At 39.3% G+C, this 14,543-nt stretch overlaps 2 pseudogenes; both read right to left on the bottom strand.

Moving 5' to 3' along the window:
• Positions 1–11,346: 11,346 nt before the first annotated feature.
• LOC149184757 (uncharacterized) lies at positions 11,347–12,779 on the bottom strand (annotated as a pseudogene).
• Positions 12,780–12,822: 43 nt separating this feature from the next.
• LOC149184756 (general transcription and DNA repair factor IIH helicase/translocase subunit XPB1 pseudogene) lies at positions 12,823–13,501 on the bottom strand (annotated as a pseudogene).
• Between the last annotated feature and the right edge of the window lie 1,042 nt (positions 13,502–14,543).

Genomic DNA, 14,543 nt, shown 5'->3' with positions numbered 1-14,543 from the left:
ATTTGCTTTTCACATAAAAACATTATGACTTAGGCATAAAGTATATTTTGTGGGTTTTTGGGAAAAAAGGGTTTTACATGGGGGTGATTACTTTCCCTAGGCAAATAGTGTTTTAACCTTAGGAAAAGAGGTTTTACTAGGGAAATGAGGGGGAACGAAGGGAGATGAATTTTTTATGAGGGGGAATCTAGTACTTGTTGTCCTTAAGTCATTAAACCGAGGGTTTGGTCCCTTAAGAAGTCATAGAAATGCTTTGAGCCTATTTGACTTAAAGGATTTAAGTACTTAGAATTTATTTATGGGAAATTAGTAAAGTGAAGGGGTGAAATGAATGGGGGAAGTTAACTAATTGACTTTGTAAACCTTATGCATGCTTAATTTCCCATTCACATTTGATATACATGTTGAAAGATGATAAATGTGCTTTTGTCTAATCAATCATCATAATTCTGCAAACTTTCTTCTACTTACCCACCTACTAATCCTACCATTTTTACTTCTCTTTATTAGGGTGCCCTTAAGCTGGCAAACCCTTATCAAATACTTTTTCTTTTCATTTACAATAGTAATCTAACTAAATCTAACCTTATTACATCCAAGGGCTCAGATTAAATAGTTGAGATCCTTTATTGAATCTACATATCTACTTATCTGCCAAGATTACACTGTTTGGTCAGATTTTATTCTCTAACTATAAGCATGAAATTGAAAACATGAAATAGCCAAGTTTAAACATTGTGACTATCATGGATTGTGGCATAGGTTACAAACTGCACACAATCATTTATTTTGTACAAAAAGTAAATAGTAGTGGCATTTTGACTTGCACACTTTCATGGTATTTTCTTTCTAGGGGTTTATATTTTTCATCCTTTTCTTTACCTTTTTTTACTCTTTTTGTCCTTTGATTTTTCTTTTAGGACATACCCTCATTACATTTTTTAATTTTTTGAATATGGAAAACATTTTCACAAAGCAAAGGTATGTGCATATTACAAGGCTTAACCTTATCCATTCAAAATTATGACTCCTATTGGTAAAGGATCCTAACACTTGGCACATTAGCATTCTATTGATATTGGTCATTATCTAATTGGAATTCTATCATTTTTTGAACATTACGTTTATGGTTGTTTCATGAGCAATTATATTGATCTTAACACTTTTTGGTGCCTTCTATCTTGTTTCATATAGCATCTCCTCTTTTAGTGAATATTTTCATTGGATATTGATTTAAGTACTTCATTTTCTAATATCATTTGTGTTGGCTTGATGGGCCGTAACCTAGGTTTAGCATTAAGAAGCCAAGAAATTCCCTACACTACTAGCTCTTTCAGCATCAGTTCGAGGGGCACGAACTGAAGTCTCACCTGAAGCAATATGGGGGGATGCAGGAACCAATTTTCTGCACCCTAAGATGGTTGTGATGTCGGTTATTTTCCCTAACCTTCCTTTGCGTAGATCGATAAGCCCTTTAGGGCTTATCAAAGTACTTCTCTTTTTTGTCCTCTGTTGGCTTGTTGGGGCCTAACCCAGATTCAGAGTTAATTAGCCAAACAAATCTCGGTACTACTGGCCCTTTCGGCAACAGTCCATGGAGCGTAGACTCAGGTCTCACCCGAAGTAGTATGGGAGGGTGATAGAACCAAGTTTCTACACCCTTGAGACGTCTAAGAGGTTTGACTAGTCCCACGGTCTGTCCATGCGCACAGGTCACTCCGCGCACTTCCCAGTCCCTGTCGCCCTAATACACTGCCTTCGCACAGCCCTAACCAAGGGTTGCGGAGTTTCCGCACTGCTACACTCTGTGCTATTACCCACGATCTTACTTATCTTCTTATACCAGTTAGTTATCTTCACATACTCGAATGTCTGATGTTATAATTAGTTATACAAAACATTCAAATAAGTTCGTGCAATATATAAACAGTAATACTTGGAAATTGTACCTAATCATATATTAAACCAGAAAAAGATGCAGATAATTATGGTAAACTTTCTCTTTATTGATTCTTCCAATTGTTACAAACTCGACCTGCCCTACGCACTCAACTGCAGGGGTCCACGCACTCAGCTGCTAACTACTGGGCCTCTGCACACTCAGTTGTATAGCTTTCCCCTACCCTACGATCCACAGACACACTTTTCACTTAAGCGTAATCACTTAGACTTCTCTTCCCCTCCTCTATTCCATCTTAGCTATTCGTTATCTTATATACTTAGAGCCTCGCTCTATTTATACAATGCCATGGTCTGCGGACCATGGGTAGGTCTATCCAGCCGTCATTACATTACAAAAACTAGGGTGAACAACCCTGTGACTCTATTACAATTTTGCGCCCCGCACCCGCAATTCGCGGAGATTTTACAAAAAGATTCAGTCAAAACTTCGGCTTTAAGCCCCAAAACCTATCTTAGGGGGATTCCATTCCCAACATCCTCGAAGCCTCTGTGAAAGTCTCTGGTCACCCTTCGTGTTCCCTAAATAAATAGATCAGGCACTTACACGCCCTTCTAACTACTCTTACTTCTATATCTACCCAGATTCACTTAAGTATTGGTTACTTTAAAATGCATTTATGGTTATCTTCACATAAACATATATCTCTACTTGTGGTAATATAAAATAGAGGAACATATAGATTCACGCATCAAAGTAGCATTAAAACATAAACCTGGTATTCAACATAACATAATCGCATGTCATGAATAGAAGTAAAATACACAGGTAATTTTAGAATACTCCTCTTTATTATTGATCCAAATATCTAGTATAGACTCTGACTACCCTACACACACCCCTGTAGGGGTCCATGCACTCAGTTGTGGACTTCCACCCTAGGCCTCTGCGCACTCAGCTGCAGAGCCTCTTCCCACGCTAAGACTCTTCACTCTTAGGTCTCACGGACCCATTCATTCATCAACCTCAAGTATTAACCATCAACTATATTATCTTAGACTCCTCTAAGACCTCCTTTTCATACAATCCCATGGTATGCAAACCATGGGTAGATCTCTAAATCCAACATTCTTTTACACAAAAGAAGGGTGGAAACCCTTTATTAACTCTTGACATCTTCGTGCTCCATGACCACAAAATGCGGAGAATTTACACTCCTTTACACAAAACTGGGGCCTTTAGCCCCAAAACTTGGGTTTTTAACCCCAAAATTGACCCCAGGGGACACATTCCCAACAATTTGTAATTTCCCTCTAAGTGCTTAAAGCATTTAACAATCTTGCTAAAATTAATCCTTCATCTTGCATTTGAATTCTATAATTAGACTTGCATTTAATTAATTTACCTACAAGCATAAGCTTGGTTGAAAGATTATTAGAACCACCTTTCTCATCTAGCTTGCGAAGTCTAAACCCTCCTTAGTGGTCAACATGGTGACCTTGCAGTCATCATAGCCACAGTCTCTACAGTGCCAGAGGTATCAGGTGGTTAGAACTCAAGGGTAGGGATCATTAATCAAGCCATAGCTTGCTTCCCCTTAGTTTATCTCCACAACATACTCTAGAGACTAACCTCAAAATAGCTAAGGGAAAGGATTCATCTAGTTAAGCATATAATCTAAAATAAACCAAGATCTTTCATATCACTTAGTTTCATTAGGTTTTATATTTCATATAGGATAGTGAGGCATCTTAAGGAAGCAACTGGTCATCCAGTTACTTGGTAAAAAAATTACATTAAGCAAGTATTTGACTCTGTTAAGGCACTCGTCGGTCAAGTTAATCTAATATAATCCTTAAAATTGTTAAATTAACCATTTTCATAGGCCATTTAGTTGTGTCTCTTGGACTTTTCAGTTGCCAACGAGTATTTTCATCTTCAGATTTAATAGGGACTACCCCCATATCCAATTGTAGGGAGACAACTAGAATGGAGAGGTTGAGGATCTGAGTGACAACCCCTGACCTAATAGTTGTCGGATCTAGCCTGTAAAATTTGAGCGACAACAATCCTAAAGTAAGCTACAACATACCAAACATTACAAGTGGATGGGTTTCTACATTAGTTTCATTTAGTGGTCAAGTATAAGAAGGGAAACACAAACAAGTTAGTCAAGATGCTTTCAAGGCCACCCACATCAAAGATCACAAATTTTGAAACTCTGATGCACATGGAGCCATTCACCCATGATGCATATATAGAGGCATATTCAAAGGATGAGCACTACAAGGAGGTGTTTTAGCAGCTGTAGAGCTAAAGCATGTGCACAATGGTGACAACATCAGTGACTACAATCTTTAGGATAGGTACTCTACAGACCGGATAAGTTATGTGTTCTGAAAGGTGAGTAATTATAGTTGATTAGGCTAGAGGCCCACACCTCCAAGGTTGTAGGGCACTTTGATGTAGGGAAAAAAGTGGCCAACTTGCAGATGTATGTGTATTGTCCCAAGATGAAAAAACATGTAGCTAGGTTCATACGAGGATGCATGCTTTTTTATATCAACAAGCCTAGTAATATGAAACAAAGTCTCTATTATCTCTTACATGTACCCACTCATCCCTCGGAAAGAATTTTCACGGACTTTATGGGAGGTTTACCAATAACCAGGAAGGGACATGACTACCTATTCATGGTAGTTAACAAGTTCAACAAGATGTGTGTTCCAATGCCCTATAAAAATACCATTAGCTAGCAAGAAGCAACAACCTTGTTCTTTGGATAGGTCTAGATGTACTTTTTTATGCACTTGATCTGCAAGAATAATAGAATGCCAAAAATACAAAACAATATTACCAAAAACACATAAATATCACGGATTGAGACAAACTGCAAATATATTTTATTATTCAGAAGTAGAATACAATGTTCACTTGCGTCTTTGAGGGTGAAACCTCCAACAAAGTAGAGCTCAATTACAATAAGGCTCGATCATTATTCCCTTGCTATCTAAGGATATTTATAGCTTTATGACATCCAAAACCCTAACTAGTAGTGGTCCCTTACATAAAATGAGTTAACCACTTTATTTATTAACTATGACCCATTTATAACTAATTGTGGTCCCTTTTCTAGAATGTGAGTCAAAAAATTACAATTATTATTAATGCAGATAAATTTTTATGAGATTTATTGACTCAACTAACATGTTGAAATGTGGCAAAAAGAATATTCCAATTTAATTTGTGCTTGAATTAAATTGTGAATTAAAATAGAATTTAGTCTTAACAGCTACTTGGAAATAATTAATTAATTTATTTTAAATTAATTAGTTGGATAAATTCAAGTTAGAATTCTTTCTAAAGTCATGCAAGATTTATCCCTTAAATTAAGGAGATAAGATTGAGTTATATTTGAGTTGTAATTAGTTCCAAACTATTTGAGGAACTAATAGAGAGTTAACAGTCAGTTGATGCATGCATGCACTCAACTAGTGCTACTCCAGTTAACTAAATATTCCCTCATCAGAAACTCATGCATGTATATTCTAAGAATGACCCAGTTGAGATTAAAGTCAAGGACAATGCACTATCAGTTGCATGTGTTTTCTCATGGAGAAAACTCATGCATGCAGTCAAGGATTTAATCCTTGAAGATTGCACAGTTTTGGAGGAGATCATCCACTTGGTAGGAAGGATTTCCACTTGGTTGAAGGTGAATCATCCCAGAGCAATAGCACAAGGAAATAGGAGCTTGGACGGAAAATAGGAAGGCTAGAGAGAAGCCAAGATTGCCTGTGAGCATATGTGAGGATTGTACTGAGAGCTAGCTAGTTGTGAGAGCTAAGGCTTTGTATAATTCCTGTGTATTTCCACCTGTATGATAATACAATAGTGTGGGATTTTTAGCTGAGGCTTTCCACAAAGTATTTTCATGTGTATTGTATGATTGATTCTTCTTCTTCTAGTTATATTGTTCAGCTCAATCTTTAAGCTTCCACAAATTGATAGTAGAAGTAGGTTAGAGTATTCTGCTTTGATTTATATTGCATTATCGGGTTAACCTACCATCAGATTTTCTACATGGTATCCGAGCTAGATTTTTAGAAATCTCTACATGGTATCGGAGCTGGATTTGTAGAAATTATCTACATGGTATCGAAGCTATGAATAGTATACTGAGAAGATAATTCAAAGTTTGAAGTTCGGGGTTGCAAGTGCAAATCAAATTCATATCATACTTCAAGGTTGGCCAATGGCATTCTATGGCTTGAGACTCGAGTATGCCTTGGAAGGTAGTTTGAATTACATAGCATGGAAAGATAGAATGGAGGCTGTATTAGAAGATAATGGCTTGAAGGAATTCATTGATCAAGAAATCCTAAAGCCAGCTTCAACTAATGCACAAGAGTTGGCTGAGTGGAAGAAGTGTGTGGTGAAGGCGAGACAAATCATCCTTGAGGGAGTTCAAGACCATATCGTCTCGAGTCTCCATGGGAAGGATACACCATTTTCAATTTGGAAGACATTGAAGGACCTCTACCAGAACAATAGCGACCAGAGGAAATTGGCGCTCAAGGATAAGCTTCAAAGAATCAAGATGGAGAAGGGCGATACTATTTCCATATATCTGAACAAGCTCACCACCTATAGAGATGAGCTTGGTAGTGTGGGAATAACTACTATTGATGATGAGATGGTGAGCCTCGCTCTCCTTGGCCTTATAAAGAGTTGGAATAGCTACCAGGAATTTATGAATTGAAGGGAGAAACTGCCGATTGGGAATGACTGTGGTCGTATCTTATGCAGGAGGAGATCAAGAGGAGCACACGAGATGGTTCTTCATGCAAGGATGATGATGAAGAAAATCTGGCCTTAGCAAGTAAGGCAAGGAAAGGGAAGGGGAAGGCTTCCCATTTCAAATCGAATTCTTCTCATGGAGGGAAAAAGGGTGACATGTCTAAAGTAAGTTTCTTTAATTGTCACGAGATGGGACATTATGTGACTAATTTCCCATCAAAGAAGTCTATGAAGGGATCCTCGGAAGGATCAAAAGGTGAGGCATTAGTGTCTCAGTTTGAAATGGACTTTACCCTCATCGCATGCATGGTGTCATCGATGATGGGTTTTGTATGGTATCTTGACAATGGAGCCTCATTCCACATGACTGGTGATAAAAGTTAATTCAGTGCCTTGGAGGAGAAAAACCTCAAGATGCACATAGATATGGTGATGATGGAAGGTATAGTGTTTCAGGAGTGGGCACGGTTGCTTTTCAGAGGGAGCATGGAGCTCCTCTCACCTTGACAGATGTGAAGTATGTGCCTAGACTGAAGAAGAACTTGGTATCGGTTGCGATGTTGGAGGACAAAGGCTACGATGTTGTCTTCAGTAAAGGAGAGGCATTCCTAAGACACATAGCCACGGGTCATACCAAAAGGATAGGGATTCGGATGAAGAATCTCTATAAACTAGAGGTAGATGATTGTGCAACATTGAGTACGATAGCAAAATTGGTGCAAAGCCAAGACATTGGCGAGTTGTGGCATAGGAAGTTGGTCCATTTGCATCATGGGTCTTTGAAGATAATGCAGTAGATATCTACAGGACTTGCCAAAGGTAAACTTGAGCAAGTTGACATATGCAAGGCTGTACCTTTAGAAAGTACACCAAGTCTTCCTTTCATGATCGAGACGGTCGAGAAAAGGCTATCTTAGATCGATTTCATACTGATGTGTGTGGACCATTCTCGATGAAATCCACAGCGAAGCAAAGGCATTATGTGATTTTCATTGATGACTATTCTCGTAAATGTTGGATTTATTTCATGCAGAAGAAGGACAAAACTTTCACAAAGTTTTGTGAGCTCAAAGCTTTGGTCAAGAAAGAGTCAGGGAAGAAGATCAAGGCCTTGAGAAGCGACAACAGTGGAGAATATGTCTCTCGAGAGTTTAAGGACTTCTGTGCAACAGAATGAATTAAACGAGAGTTGATGGCACCTCAGAACCCATAGTAGAATGGGGTGGCTGAGAGGAAGAACATAACTATTGTAGGGGCAGCAGGGGCAATGCTACATGACCAAGGCCTGTCACTTCATTTGTGGGTTGAAGCATGCAACATAATGGTATATTTGCAGAATAGAAGCATGCATCGCATACCTGGGATGAAGACACCAGAGGAAGATTTCTCCGATAAGAGACCAAATGTGGGTCACTTCAGGATCTTTGGCTCATTGGTATATTGCCATGTGACAAAGGATGCACGAAAGAAGCTTGAGCTGACAACAGAGTTGGGGATATTTGTGGGGCACACTGATACACCTCACAACTATCAGGTGTACTTGCCTACCAGTAGGAGGACAACGATTCGTAGAGATCTCAAGTTTGATGAGTAGAAGGCCATGCGAGTTTCCCTTGAGAGAGAGCTCCAACTACAAGCTGTGGAGGAACTGTTGGTTCCTAAAGAGGAGGAGCCTCATATTGATGCGGAGAAAATGCATGAAGAGGTTCCAAGAGTGGAGACATCCACTCAAGTAGAGTCTTCCAAAGATGGAAGAAAGCGCACAAGAGAAGCTAACAGATTGTTAAAGGATGCGAGAGAGAATATGGGAGCACCATCTTCTCAGCGCAGATAGAGGAGGTCACCTGAGAGGTACACTGGGTACAAGGCCCTTGCTGGGGAATGTGTTGAGACCGAGCCATATTCCTTTGAGGAAGCAGTGCAACAACCGATTTCGGTTGATGTTATGGTGGAGTATGACTCCATAGCTTGTAATAGTGTTTGGGACGTGGTTCTGAGACTGGAGAACAAGTCAGTTGTGAGATCCTATTGGCTTTACAAGGTAAAGCAAGCTGCTGATGGTAGTGTGGAGAAGCATAAGGCAAGATTTTTTTCCCGTGGCTTTTCACAGGTCGAGAGGATCATGTTGTTGCAGTATATTTCAACAGAGGAGAAAGATTCTGACATTTTGACAAAGGCATTGTCAAAGTGTAAATTCGAGTTCCATAGAGAGAGGATTGGGGTGGCAAATAATCCCTTTCTTGTTGAGAGGGAGTGTTGAAATGTGGAAACAAGAATATTCCAATTTAATTTTTCCTTGAATTAAAATCGAATTTAGTCTTAACAGCTACTTGGAAATAATTAATTAATTACTTTTAAATTAATTAGTTGGATAAATTCAAGTTAGAAGTCTTTCTGAAGTCATGGAAGAGTTATCCCTTAAATTAAGGAGATAAGATTGAGTTATATTTGAGTTGTAATTAGATAACTCGATTTATTGAGTTAAGTCCAGTTAAATTAGTTCCAAACTGTTTGAGGAGCTAATAGAGAGTTAACAGTTAATTGATGCATGCATGCACTCAACTAGTGCTACTCCAATTAACTGAAGATTCCCTCATCGGAAACTCATGCATGTCTATTCTGGGAAAGACCCAATTGAGATTAAAGTCAAGGATAGTTTACTATCAGTTGCATGTGTTTTCTCATGGAGAAAACTCATGCATGCAGTCAAGGATTTAATCCTTGAAGATTGCGCAGTTTTGGAGGAGATCATCCACTTGGTAGGAAGGTTTTCCACTTGGTTGGAGGTGAATCATACCAAAGGAACAACCCAAGGAAATAGGAGCTTGGAGGGCAGAGAGGAAAGCTAGAGAGAAGCCAAGATTTTCTGTGAGCATCTGTGAGGATTGTACTAAGAACTGGCTAACTGTGAGAGCTAAGGCTTTGTATAATTCTTGTGTATTTCCACCTATATGATAATACAATAGTGTGGGGTTTTTAGCTGAGGCTTTCCCCAAAGTATTTTCATGTGTATTTTGTGATTGATTCTTCTTCATCTGGTTATATTGTTCAACTCGATCTTTAAGATTCCGCAAATTGATAGTAGAAGTAGGTTATAGTATTATGCTTTGATTTATATTGCATTATCAGGTTAACCTACCATCGGATTTTCTACATAACAAACTATGACTTTGACTAGGACCCTTGATCTTATCACATAAATAAAAGGGGTTAGGGTTGGACCCTAACATGCCCTCCCCCATTAAAAGAAGCCTTGTCCTCAAGGTTGAAGCTATGGAAACTGTAGAAGAATAGCGGTTGGTTCCCATATCGCATCTTCTAGAGAGGTGTCTTTTCACTTGATGAGTGCTTCCTTGATCGTGCGGCCGTAAAGATGTTTTTTGTGAGTATTGAGGACATGTTCAGGTCAAATCCAAAGTGAACCTTCCTCATCTAATTCTAGAAAACTTATTTGAACCTTGAAATTGTTCCCCACAACTTTCTTGAGGTAGGATATGTTATCTCAAAATCAGACCCTGATAGGCTGCTGGTCAGGTTGACTCTAAGTAACTATTTCAGACCTACTTTAGGCTGAGGCTTAGCCTCCTCAACCTGAGAGGACTCTCTCTGGGTGTAATAATGATTTTGATTAAAACTAAGATGGCTAACTCTTGTAGAACAACTATGACAAATATGAATGCTGGAAATACATCAAACAAGTATCCATTGGGCCTATGGATTCAACAACACTTCAATATAACAAAGATCTTGACCTTACATGGAAGTCAGGGCATTCAGCATTTGAATATTCAGAACATACACTCATATGGAACCACACAGTTTATAGATGCATACAGGAAATCAGAGCACATTCAGTGAATTATGAGTGATTATACATCCATACCACTGTAAACAAAACTAAGAAAAGGACAACATCACACATTCTGAATATAAGAAATCCTTCATGAATCCTGAGAAGTAAAATCAAAATTATATTACTGAAAGTGAGTCTTTACATAAGCCAAATACTATGCTCTGTTATAAAGTTTTCCAACCCCAATTACATTGTTGTTTCAGCTATATATAGAGTTCTTATTCTAACTGATCGAGATTCCTCCTCAAGCATTAGGGGAATTCGAAAACTACTTCTAATGACACCTATTAACCTTTTAACTAACTAATAAATACAACAAAGTGTTGACTGGAGTTTTTAAGAGATCTAAATCAACTATGACTCTAACTCCATATTACATGCGTGATGGCTTTAATTAAGATGATTTCATTCTCTGACATCTGGCTCCTTTCTGGCGGTGGCTGTGATGGACCTTTAATGCTTCATTTTGCTCTTCAATATCACATGTTTTCCAATGTCATGAAACATAGGAAATTATCCCTGTTTTACTGGTCTTTGGTTTACCTCAAAATGTTTGAATCCAAAAAATCATATCCTTTATTCTTTAATTATTCAAAATAGAGCAGACTGCCACGTCTTTGATGTGCTGTCCACCGTTTTCAGGTACCTGTGTGATGACAAAACCTTTCAAAAAGATTTTCCGCTTTGTCACTCATAATTGAACAACTGAATTGTAACATGCAGCTACGCTACGAAACTGCTGTGTAATTTTAAAAACACAGTCTTCCTTTCATAGCTAAATGATCGCCACTGTTCATGGCTTAAGCACCTTTTCATCAAAATCTTCTCCAACTTCTTCTGAGTAAGCATACCGTGTAGAACTTTGAGATGGTGCCCACAACATACAGAGGATAGCATGTGCCAAAATCCAGTTATGATCCGTGCACTCTGCCAACGCTCGCTAAAAGGATCCGTTGCCTTGAAATACAGCTCATATCCAATCCAAGCCACAGAAACAATGACAGCCACTGCCAATGCATTTATAAATTTCCTGTAAATTTCCAACTTGGCTAGCCGCCTCCTTGCCTGGAGCTTCTCCAGTGTTTTAGACAGAGAAGTGAAAATCCAGAGTATCAAAAATGCATCCAAAATAGCAATTGGAAGGACAAGGAACATCCTTGTCTTCCCCGACAAATCATCAATTGTTCCAACATTCTCCACCACATCAAGCAATTCAGAAGCCAGGAAATATGTCGCACCAAGAAGAAGCACCTTTGAAGTAAGACCACCAAGAGTAGGCCTAACCACACCATAACCCATTGAAACAATCAAAAGGAGAAGACGGGCCACAGTTTTCTTCACTGCCCCAAATGTAACGGCCCAGAATGTAATTCCCATGGGCGTGACTCCAGTTGCATTAAAATTTGCATACTCGAAGTACCACAGTGTCATTTCAAACATACCAAGGGCAATAACAAGGGTAATACAATTCTGAAGCTGTAGTACATCCTTCCAAAACCTGATATACTGGGAAAACCAAATGAGTCCAAGTAATAGGTATACTAGCGACATAAAGCCATAAAAGGTCATTAGGGGTGCCATCCTGCCTGGTAAATAACCTGTGGGATTTTTCCAAATAGTCTTTCCATCCAGCAACAGCTCCTTTAGGGCTGGTTCACAAAATATAAAATACAAGTTATACATTCCAGTCTTAGGAATTGTTACTGATTGTGCTGACAAAGTGTGGGAAATTTCATCTCCACTAAATTCAATATCTAATACGTAAGGCCATTTGGGATCTCCTGCAGATTGGCGCCGAATGACTTCGCCTTGTTTGCACCCCTCTATCTTGGCAAGGTCGGGAGTACAGCAGATAGCCTTTTGGCCACCAAATAGTGAACCACCAATATCATCTCGATCAGATGCCTCAAAGATGATAGCCTGGACCAGTCCAGTACTGTGTTCCATGCCTGAATGCTGAGCAGCAGCTTCCGTTGTCCTCCGCAAAGTAATATTTTCAAACTTGATGTAAGATTTTCCATTGTTGGGGCCGGATCCAGACTTCTGATCAGAGTCAATCGAGGCTCTCATGCCCTCGTTGCCTCCATAGAGCAGGTAAGCGTTTCCACTCTCCTTGAAGGAAGCGTCCTTGTATCCGTGCACTGACCCTTCAACTCCCACATTCACTGCAATTACCAGCAAAAGCACCACGAACAGCCAAGCTGAAGCCATCTTCACTGCGAAGGAACGAGTACCTTCACACATCCAAAACCTTCAACCTACCACTGAATTACCTCGACTCTTGTTCTCCGTGTGTCCTGGTGCCATTGCTCGCAAGATACGCCCCACACGTTGTGCTTCTTGACGCCGAGAACCAGCATGAGATGATTTGTATAATCACATTAGCTTCAGGAATATCAATTGAGTTATCTCCCACCTTTGAAAGGAAAACGGTATTAACATCAGGGCTGTGCTTGAATGCATACGGGATCCTTGTTCTTTCACTATGACTGGTAGCACCATAAATCATAGACTTCCTGAGATTCATTGCATATTCAGTAAGTGCCAAAAGATTGTCTGCGAAAATAATGATCTTATCTCCACGTTGTTGTTCATGGAGACGGATGAGAAACTCACAGGCTCTAAAACATACAAGGCCTGTTTTTTTTTTTTTTTTTTTTTTTTTTTTTTTTTTTTTTTTTTTTAATTTCCTTCTTCAGATACTCTGCAAAAAACTCCCTTGTCATGGGGCACCACACTTCAGCACATTGTACATTAGCAATATATCCTCCCTTCACCAAATCCAACCAATTGGCTTCATATAACTTGGGCCCAATCAAGAAGTTCAAATCAGTAATGCGCTCATCCTCTCGGACAAGTGTAGCTGTAAGCCCAAGTTTACAATGAGACTTTGTAATGCTATTGACTTTACGAAACATATGTGCTGGAACCACATGTACCTCATCCATAATAATAGGCATCCCCAATTAAAAGTGCCGCGTGCTCATTACCCTGCTCTGATGCATGCCACCAAAGGGTGTGTGCACGTTGATGTCGTTCAACATCACTGCAGAAACCTGACTTTCCTATGCATATCATATTCCCCAAACTTATCAAGAATCCATGCAGCATTACTCTGTGCAACCTCATATCTAAGCTCAGCAACTCTTGAGTACAATAGCGGAGCTCTGCCTGTTTGCCCTTTCAAGTAACACTCTAATGCCCATCGCAACAAGGATCCCCAAGGTCCTCTCTCTACAACAAGCTTATAGAATGTAGTGGCCATCTTCGACTGAAAGTTTCCACCTTCTGCAGCAAAATGATGATACAAAAAAAACCTTTGCATCACTCTGCTCATCATCAAAATCTAGTATATGAACCTTCTGCTCATCCTTGAAGGCTTCACAAATTGCACCATTGGCCACCATGCAACCAAATTTGAAATATGGGAAAACTTCAAATAACATTTGCATGGCAGATAAAGTATCAGTGCTTGGTGGCTCTTTACAATTCAAAGCTTTGTATATTCTGTTTCCTGAAGATTCTATTCGTGCAGCAAGACCCTCCACCATGAAAGCTGCAAGTCTTTCCATTGGGTCTCCTTGAATTGAGACTGTCTCTCTCAATTTTGTGATTATATGTGATGCCATTTCTTCTTTACCTTCAGATATTGCAGTTGCACATTGAACTAACAGCTGTTTGGAAGAGCTCCCTGTATGAACATTATCTTGCCGGTGACCAGTTGATGCATATGCTTCTTGTTGCAAAGAATTAGTTTGTGAAACAGAACATGAATCAGAGATATTTGCAACACTGGGATAATCTATGCTTCCATTAGAATAATCCTTCAAGGTTGTGCTCTCCATCGGAGAATGCATAGGGGAATCCTCATACAGGAGGTTTTCTATTGTGTCTGCCCATTCCCTGTCAATATATGTGCTTTGAGCGGGGCTAATGATACTTGCTTCATCAATATCACTAAAAAGTTCTCTCTCCAACTCTTGCAGCCAT

This window comes from Pinus tabuliformis, chromosome 3_2 (assembly GCF_031772625.1).
Source record: "Pinus tabuliformis cultivar Carrire ecotype Pingquan chromosome 3_2, CPIR1, whole genome shotgun sequence".
Classification (NCBI taxonomy): Eukaryota; Viridiplantae; Streptophyta; class Pinopsida; order Pinales; family Pinaceae; genus Pinus; species Pinus tabuliformis.
The sequence above is the reverse complement of the archived record's forward strand: the minus strand, read 5'-3'. Positions and strand labels throughout refer to the sequence as shown.